At 43.1% G+C, this 10,191-nt stretch overlaps 1 pseudogene; it reads left to right on the forward strand.

The window, feature by feature from the left end:
* Positions 1–5,912: 5,912 nt before the first annotated feature.
* On the forward strand, positions 5,913–6,029 carry LOC126471674 (5S ribosomal RNA; annotated as a pseudogene).
* Positions 6,030–10,191: the final 4,162 nt, after the last annotated feature.

A 10,191-nucleotide genomic window follows, 5' to 3' on the forward strand; every position in this document is an offset into this window, starting at 1 on the left:
ATAATATAGCAGACGGCCTGGGCTGGCTGATCACAACAAAAAAAGGATGAGCCAGCCATTCTGCAACACACTAAAATATCCAGCCTAAAAACACAGGCAAGGGAAAAACAGATGGTGGAAAACGAACACCAAGTCGAACAGACAGCACCAGATGGAGCGAGAAAGAGTTAAAATGCAGGTCTGGTGAAGATCTGGGAGATAAGGCCAGGTGCCCACCCTTAGACTGAGTGATAAAAACCTCTATCTCGAATAAAATTTAAAATAAGATCAGCCATTGAGGCATTGTCATCTAACACTATAGGTAGTGCGTCAGGAAGTTTAGAAGTCCCCTCAGGGCGGCTAGTTTGGGACAGTCCAACAAGATATGGACTACTGTCAATGAAATGGAAATGAGCGTTTGGCGTCATTGGCCGGGAGGCCCCTTACGTGGCAGGTCCGGCCGCCTTGGTGCAGGTCTTATTACATTCGACGCCACCTGCGCGCCGGATGGGGATGAAATTATGATGAAGACAACACAACACCCAGTCCCTGAGCGGAGAAAATCCCCGACCCAGCCGGGAATCGAACCCGGTCCCCTTAGGAACTACGGACAATGGAGAACGGCAGCGACACTGGGGCTGGTCAGCCAAGTATGGCTCCCGGGACAAGTTGTTCGTGAGCTGACGCAGTGTGCTCGTCCAATGTCTTCTTCAAAGCCGAACCTATCTCCAAAATACTGAATGCAGGACTCGACAGTAAGTTGAAGGATCCGTCCTGATTACGTACAGTCCTCAAATGGCGATGAGAAGCGTCCGAGATGATAATGGTGCGAAACAGGACTTATTCACCACCTTGATGGACAGTGAATTGAACACAATATCATTGATCAAAGTTTCATTCCAAGTGTCCAGCAGTCCACCTTATTAGCGCACCACGTTGCTCGGTATTTTGTACTATTGGACGCCTAGAGGCCAGTATGATGAACGTATAGAGACGATTGTTTACTAGCTTGGTCGACACATCCCACGCGGCTGTCTCCATTTTTACATGGTCTAAACTTGAAATTCCCTTTCAACGTAAGCCGTATTGTCTCGTTACGATTGGAAACACGACGCGCTCTGCTGGACTGGGTTAAGAATAATAAGAATTTCGTGTTGTTCAATGGCCGGGTACAAGTCTTTCGATAGGACACCACTTCGGCGACTTGCATGTCTCTAATCTACCCAGTTATAGAATCGGGAAAAGAGGACCTGCTTTTTAACGTAGAATCCGAGTCACGTGTCGTTCCTGGTACTCCTCACATTGATGAGAGATAACTGCTAGATTAAATGTAAACTGAAAATTTCGTTATTCCGGCAGGTATTCCATCCCGCTACCTCTCAGTTTCCAGGCACGATTTCCACTATGCTACCAGATCTGACTGAACTGCACTGTGAATGCAGGTTTACTTTCAGTTTCATTACACAGGAGTCTGTACAGAGATATTTTCTATGATTAAAAGAGTATTGGCAAGGACGTTTCCGGTAAAAAAAGTAATACGTAAGCGTTGACAAGTACAACAATGTTTGTATACGATAGATTTGACGTATATCGAACCCGAAATCATTCAACCTAATTCACTATAATTGAATCCACTGTGGGTTCTTGGTTAAACATTGTAAATTAACTAAACAAACACTGTTTTTTTAGCCTTGTTTCACAATTTATTATTCATGTTATTGCACAGCTTAGGTTTCGAGTTATAAGACCATTTTCAAGTACGTTAGTGACTGATCCCCAAAGATAATAATGCACAGATAAAAATGATGACAAGGCAAAGATAATCACCTCACCTTCTTAAGGTATCGATCCATAGCCTAATATACAATTACATCAATGACCATTTTTAACAAATTACATACATTATTACACATACTACAGTGACCGGACTAAAGTTATGCATGAGCCAAGATATTTTTAACTACGATGGACTGCGACCCAAAGTATTGCTTCTATGCTGCAGTTGTGAAACATGGCTAAAAAACAATGTTTGTTTACTTATTGCAAGCTAATTTGGACTGCTCAGCTCACAAGCTTTATGTGACGTAATAGTGAGACTTCTCTGCATCTATTCTTCACAAGAGATTTCTGTTCTGAGATTACTTTCGTAACGTCACCTTCCTACTGTTTGCGGAAACAATATAGAAGACATTTTGCAGTCCACGCGAACAACAGTAGCGCTACAGATTATGCCTGTAGCTTGCGGTAGGACACGTCATTCCTTCACATCCCGACAACTCGAGTGGTTACATCCATTATTACCCGCCTGTAAAGTTATTTAAAACGGTTATATGGCTCTGAGCTCTATAGGACTTAACATCTATGGTCATCAGTCCCCTAGAACTTAGAACTACTTTAAACCTAACTAACCTAAGGACATCACACAACACCCAGTCATCACGAGGCAGAGAAAATCCCTGACCCCGCCGGGAATCGAACCCGGTTCCCGGGCGCGGGAAGCGAGAACGCTACCGCACGACCACGAGCTGCGGACTTAAAACGGTTATACTCGGCGCGTATTCACGATGCTGTAGTCACATATCAGACTGTAAATTAAGGATATGTTGGAAGAAATTCTGAAAAAATTTAGGAATAGTCGTAAATTCCAACGACAAGGCGGAAGTAGCAACGCCGTAATACACTACTGGCCATTAAAATTGCTACACCAAGCCATCCAAGCTCTGTTTGACTCAATGCCCAGGCGTATCAAGGCCATTATCACAGCCAGAGGTGTTTGTTCTGGGTACTGATTTCTCAGGATCTATGCACCCAAATTGCGTGAAAATGTAATCACATGCAGTTCTAGCATAATATATTTGTCAAATGAATACCCGTTCATCATCTGCATTTCCTCTTGGCGTAGCAATTTTAATGGCCAGTAGTGTAATTTCTGTAGTTGGACCGAGAGGAAAGAATTTTATACTCCCATTTGAATACCTAATTACGTAACGTCAATATAATTGAGAGTTACAGAGGGTAACAGGCATCAGTAGCAAGAAGTAGTCAGATAATGTAAAACCCCAGGTACACAGTGGGACAAGAAACGTGGATGTGTTTTTAGGGCAGCTTATACGGCCTTACATAACTGATGAAGGGCACAGGGATATCGTAATATACGACAATGAATGTTCTGCAATTCTTCCAGTCACGCTTAAAGCAGATTACAATATTAGATAAGCTTCGCAACTAAGATTGCAAAAATGGCTCTGAGCACTATGGGACTTAACATCTGAGGTCATCAGTCCCCTAGAACTTAGAACTACTTAAACCAAACTAACCTAAGGACATCACACACATCCATGCCCGAGGCAGGATTCGAACCTGCGACCGTAGCAGTCGCGCGGTTCCGGACTGAGCGCCTAGAACCGCTAGACCACTAAGATTGCAACTTCATAGCCTACGAAAGGAGAAAACGCATGCAGCATACTCGAGTATGAGAGGATCTTACAACGTTCTCAGAATGAACATCAAATGGTTCAAATGGCTCTGAACACTATGGGACTTAACAGCTATGGTCATCAGTCCCCTAGAACTTAGAACTACTTAAACCTAACTAACCCAAGAACAGCACACAGCACCCAGTCATCACGAGAATGAACATCCTGAAGAAAAAAACTCCGACAAGAAACACTACAGACCAATGGCTGAAGAAGCAGAATTTACGGAAAAGATCGAACAGAGGCATGGGGGAACACGAAAGGAAGATAATGTAAATGAAGCACGATAGAATGGAAAAGCATATAAAAAAGTCTCGCTTGGGAAGTAAGTGTAGACACAAATCAAAGAGAGAGAACCATTGGCAGTAAGATCGTGTCAGGTAGAGCAATGGCTAGCACACTAGTCTCGCATTCGGGAGGACGACGGTTCAAATACGCGCCCGGCCACCCAAAGTTATGTTTTCCGTAATTTCCCTTAACTGCTCCAAGCAAATGCCGGTATGGATCCTTTGAGAAGGCACAGTCGATTTCCTTCCCCACTCTTGAAATAATACGCGGTTGTGCTCCGTCTGTTACGAGCTCCTTGTCGACGGGACGTTAACCCCCAATCATTCTTACGGCGATAACGTCAACACACTAACCACAGATGAAACGCAAATATCAAACGTTTAAGATATAGTGGAGACAAAAATTGACTGACGTTCAAGAAGATACCAAAACGGTCACCGCGGAAGTTGGAAATCAGAAACGAAAGAAGCCTCGAAGTTACACAGGAACAAGCGACGTACCGTACTGATGAAAACTAATATTGAAAAGTAAAACACACTACGTTGCTACCAAAAAAAGCGTAATCTGATTCGGAATTTGAAGACTTTTAGCAGCAGGACCGACCGAGAGGTAAATGGCTCCCCACTAGGTCAGACACGTAAATAATCATTTAGCGCAACAGACTGAACGTTATCAAGAGAATGGCCCTCGTTAATGAGTCCAGGGTGTTGGTTCTTACAAAAAGCATTAATGGTTTAATATTGAAAGTGATTTTCATGTAACTACTGCATTAAAAGTCTTGGTCAAATTAACTCTAGTTTACTATAATCATAGCTCGTAAGCACATTTATAACCAAGAAAGCAATAAGTGTTCATTAACTTGAACAATAAACTTCATAGTGAAAGGGACTACCAATTTTGAAGATTGCAAAGCACTTAGATCGAATGTAGATTGGTTTGGCAAAGTCTACAAGGAACAATTGTGTCGGAGTGATCATCGTCTCAGTAGATCATTCTCGAAAATACATAACCGTGAGTGGATGCGCAATGATTAGCCCGATGATACCGGAATGTCATATGAAGTCCGTATGCAAAAGACATAGTCTGCTCGGTCATGGATCAGCCCTCGAATCTCTGATCGATTGTTAAATCATGGAGCCTAACGAATTTTAAATCCAACGAACGGAATACAGAAAATGTTCGACTGCAGCCCTGGCCAGCACATTCTCCAGATCTCTCACCAATTGAAAACGTCTGGTCAATGGCGGCCGAGCAACTGGCTCGTCACAATACGCCAGTACTTACTCTTGATGAACTGTGGTATCGTGTTGAAGCTGCATGGGCAGCTGTATCTGTACACGCCATCCAAGCTCTATTTGACTCAATGCCCAGGCGTATCAAGGCCATGATCACGGCCAGAGGTGGTTGTTCTGGGTACTGATTTCTCAGGATCTGAGCACCCAAACTGCGTGAAAATGTAATCACATGTCAGTTCCAGCATAATATATTTGTCCAATGAATACCCGTTTATCATCTGCATTTCTTCTTGGTGTAGCAATTTTAATGGCCAGTAGTGTAGTTCCTGATAGCTTTCGTTTCAAAATGTGCTTAACTTGTAACAGGTTTTTGATAGTTCTGCTTAATTTGATTTTAAGTACTGATAATTGGTGTGTATTAGAGTAATAATTTAACAGATAGACTAATAAATAAATTACTTACCAGATTTTCTTGATTGCAACTCTTTTAATCCTTTATTTACTGGCAGGTTCTGTGTGGAATTATGTAAGGCAGCAGTCCATTAGACATGGTTCAAATGGCTCTGAGCACTATAGTACTTAACTTCTAAGGTCATCAGTCCCCTAGAACTTAAACCTAACTAACTTGAGGACATCACACACATCTATGCCTGAGGCACGATTCGAACCTGCGACCCTAGCGGTCGCGCGGTTCCAGACTGTAGCGCCTAGAACCGCTCGGCCACCCCGGCCGGCCATTAGACATGCAGGGACAGAATAGTCCAATTCCATACAGTTTCTGCTTCCTACGCTGCATGTGAGTACAGCCTGCACGTCATACCGAAGCGTATACATGTGCCTGGAATGTGAACAGCTGTATTGCGAATGAGTGCTTGGTATTTGAAACAACAGTGCAAGGTGTCGTAAATTATGGTAAGGTGCACACGTTAACTGAGGCAACGGCCTTGCCGCAGTGGATACACCGGTTCCCGTGAGATCACCGAAGTTAAGCGCTGTTGGGCGTGATCAGCACATAGATGGGTGACCATCTAGCCGCCCAGCGCTGTTGCCATTTTTCGGTTTGCACTCAGCCTCGTGATGCCAATTGAGGAGCTACCCGACCAAACAGTAGCGGCTTCGGTCAAGAACCTAATCATAACGACCAGGAGAGAGGTCTGCTCACCCTACGCCCCTCCTATCTGCATCCTCCCCTGAGGATGACACAGCGGTCAGATAATCCCTGTAGGCCACTCGTGGCCTGAAGACGGAGTGCCTTTCATTTTATACAGAGTGTTACAAAAAGGTACGGCCAAACTTTCAGGAAACATTCCTCACACACAAATAAAGAAAATATGTTATGTGGACATGCGTCCGGAAACGCTTAATTTCCGTGTTAGAGCTCATTTTAGTTTCGTCAGTATGTACTGTACTTCCTCGATTCACCGCCAGTTGGCCCAACTGATGGAAGGTAATGTTGACTTCGGTGCTTGTGTTGACATGCGACTCATTGGTCTACAGTACTATCATCAAGCACATCAGTACGTAGCATCAACAGGTTAGTGTTCATCACGAACGTGGTTATGCAGTCAGTGCAATGTTTACAAATGCGGAGTTGACAGATACCCATTTGATGTATGGATTAGCACGGGGCAATAGCCGTGGCGCGGTACGTTTGTATCGAGACAGATTTCCAGAACGAAGACGTTCGAAGCAATTGATCGGCGTCTTAGGGAGCACGGAACATTCCAGCCTATGACTCGCGACTGGGGAAGACCTAGAACGACGAGGACACCTGCAATGGACGAGGCAATTCTTCGTGCAGTTGACGATAACCCTCATGTCATCGTCAGAGAAGTTGCTGCTCTACAAGGTAACGTTGACCACGTCACTGTATGGAGAGTGCTACGGGAGAACCAATTGTTTCCGTACCATGTACAGCGTGTGCAGGCACTATCAGCAGCTGATTGGCCTCCACGGATACACTTCTGCGAATGGTTCATCCAACAATGCGTCAATCCTCATTTCAGTGCAAATGTTCTCTTTACGGACGAGGCTTCATTCCAACGTGATCAAATTGTAAATTTTTACAATCAATATGTGTGGGCTGACGAGAATCCGCACGCAATTGTGCGATCACGTCGTCAACACAGATTTTCTGTGAAGGTTTGTGCAGGCATTGTTGGTGATGTCTTGATTGGGCCCCATGTTCTTCCACCTACGCTCAATGGAGCACGTTATCATGATTTCATATGGGATACTCTACCTGTGCTGCTAGAACATGTGCCTTTACAAGTACGACACAACATGTGGTTCATGCACGATGGAGCTCCTGCACATTTCAGTCGAAGTGTTCGTACGCTTCTCAACAACAGATTCGGTGACCGATGGATTGGTAGAGGCGGACCAATTCCATGGCCTCTATGCTCTCCTGACCTCAACCCTCTTGACTTTCATTTATGGGGGCATTTGAAAGGTCTTGTCTACGCAACCCCGGTACCAAATGTAGAGACTCTTCGTGCTCGTATTGTGGACGGCTGTGATACAATACGCCATTCTCCAGGGCTGCATCAGCGCATCAGGGATTCCATGCGACGGAGGGTGGATGCATGTATCCTCGGTAACGGAGGACATTTTGAACATTTCCTGTAACAAAGTGTTTGAAGTCACGCTGGTACGTTCTGTTGCTGTGTGTTTCCATTCCATGATTAATGTGATTTGAAGAGAAGTAATAAAATGAGCTCTAGCATGTCTACATAACACATTTTCTTTCTTTGTGTGTGAGGAATGTTTCCTGAAAGTTTGGCCGTACCTTTTTGTAACACCCTGTATATGTGAATTGAAATGGGTGATACTTTTTGTGTAGTTACCTTTATACACACTAATGTTAACTTGAATAAAATATCAATACAGTACCCTCGAAATATTTAGTTGTAAAATAAAATATGATTGGGACTTAGCAGCCCCGTCAGGTCCAAGGCAGTAACTTACTTCAAGTTATCGTGGAAATGAAGTATGCAGTGCATCCAAAAACAAGAAAGATGGAACAACAATCGAAATGGGGGCACTGACAGTGGCACAATATTATAATGAACACATGGATGGCGTAGATAAAGGTAACATGTTGGGATCTCTTCATGAAATAGCCAGAAAATCAAAAACGTATTGGTACAGACTGTTTTATGCAGTGGTGGAAATGACTATTATGAATTACTATATTTCACACTGTGACATAAAAGGGACATTTCTTTTGATTCACTTCAAACCTAGAACTACACTTGTTGTACTCATACTTGGAAAGCAAATGTCCAAAAAAATCGGGGAAGGCCCAAAAAGAATCAAAATTCTCGTTTTTGAACTCCAAAGAGAAGAAAGACAGCATTTTCGGTACCAAACACCGTACGTTTTCAGAATACAGTATCTCACTGATCAGATCAAGAGGCAGATGCCAAGTTTTGTCAACTATGCTCATCTGCGAAGGTGGAATCAAGATCCCATTGAAAATATAGAGTGTAATATTTTTTGCGTGTTAATGAACAAATAACAGTTTTTATAAGTATCACCTGAAGCAATAATTCTAGCTGTATGGTTCTTTTGGGATTTTTCAGTCCCTAATGTACTTCGCCTGTCTAATCCTGTTTGGACTTACAAGCCATCTGAACACTGTACGTGTTTTAATGACTTTTTATCATTTTTAAGTAAAATAATTTACTATTACCTCAGTAACAGTTCATCGAGTATTAATGAAAACATTTTGATCCCTTATTTTATATTTTTTACATTTACAGTAAATAAAGGGTTAAATAGAATCTAATATTAGTACCTATGTACATGATCATGTTGTACTTCGCAAAATATTTTCGCATTTGGAAAACCTTAATTTTCGCGAGTAATTTCTTTAATTTCAGAAAAAGACTGCAGCACATATAATGTTGAACGAGAAAATTTATTAAACTTATACCACAGGGCTGGCAAGAAGCGATCTGCAAAGCGTACCAAGCTACAACACTCCCCCTTAAAATTAAACTCCGCCCTTAAGTTCACACCTATTCGGTGTTTCATTCCTTTCTTTTTCTTGATTACATTTCGTGCCAAATGTACATTTCTACATCTACATCTACATTTTTATTCCGCAAGCCACCCAACGGTGTGTGGCGGAGGGCACTTTACTTGCCACTGTCATTACCTCCCTTTTCTGTTCCAGTCGCGTATGGTTCGCGGGAAGAACGACTGTCTCAAAGCCTCCGTGCGCGCTCTAATCTCTCTAATTTTATTTTCGTGATCTCCTCGGGAGGTATAAGTAGGGGGAAGCAATATATTCGATACCTCATCCAGAAACGCATCCTCTCGAAACCTGGCGAGCAAGCTACACCGCGATTCGGAGCGCCTCTCTTGCAGAGTCTGCCACTTGAGTTTGCTGAACATATCCGTAACGCTATCACGGTTACCAAATAACCCTGTTCCGAAACGCGCCGCTCTTCTTTGGATCTTCTCTATCTCCTCCGTCAACCCGATCTGGTACGGATCCCACACTGATGATCAATACTCAAGTATAGGTCGAACGAGTTTTTGTAAGCCACCTCCTTTGTTGATGGACTACATTTTCTGAGGACTCTCCCAATGAATCTCAACCTGGTACCCGCCTTACCAACAATTAATTTTATATGATCACTCCACTTCAAATCGTTCCGCACGCATACTCCCAGATATTTTACAGAAGTAACTGCTACCAGTGTTTGTTCCGTTATCATATAATCATACAGTAAAGGATCCTTCTTTCTATGTATTCGCAACACATTACATTTGTCTATGTTAAGGGTCAGTTGCCACTCCTTGCACCAAGTGCCTCTCCGCTGCAGATCTTCCTGCATTTCGCTACAATTTTCTAATGCTGCAACTTCTCTGTATACTACAGCATCATCCGCGAAAAGCCGCATGGAACTTCCGACACTATCTACTAGGTCATTTATATATATTGTGAAAAGCAATGGTCCCATAACACTCCCCTGTGGCACGCCAGAGGTTACTTTAACGTCTGTAGACGTCTCTCCATTGATAACAACATGCTGTGTTCTGTTTGCTAAAAACTCTTCAATCCCGCCACACAGTTGGTCTGATATTCCGTAGGCTCTTACTTTGTTTATCAGGCGACAGTGCGGAACTGTATCGAACGCCTTCCGGAAGTCAAGGAAAATAGCATCTACCTGGCAGCCTGTATCTAATATTTTCTGGGTCTC

This window comes from Schistocerca serialis, chromosome 3, assembly GCF_023864345.2.
Source record: "Schistocerca serialis cubense isolate TAMUIC-IGC-003099 chromosome 3, iqSchSeri2.2, whole genome shotgun sequence".
NCBI classification, from domain to species: Eukaryota; Metazoa; Arthropoda; class Insecta; order Orthoptera; family Acrididae; genus Schistocerca; species Schistocerca serialis.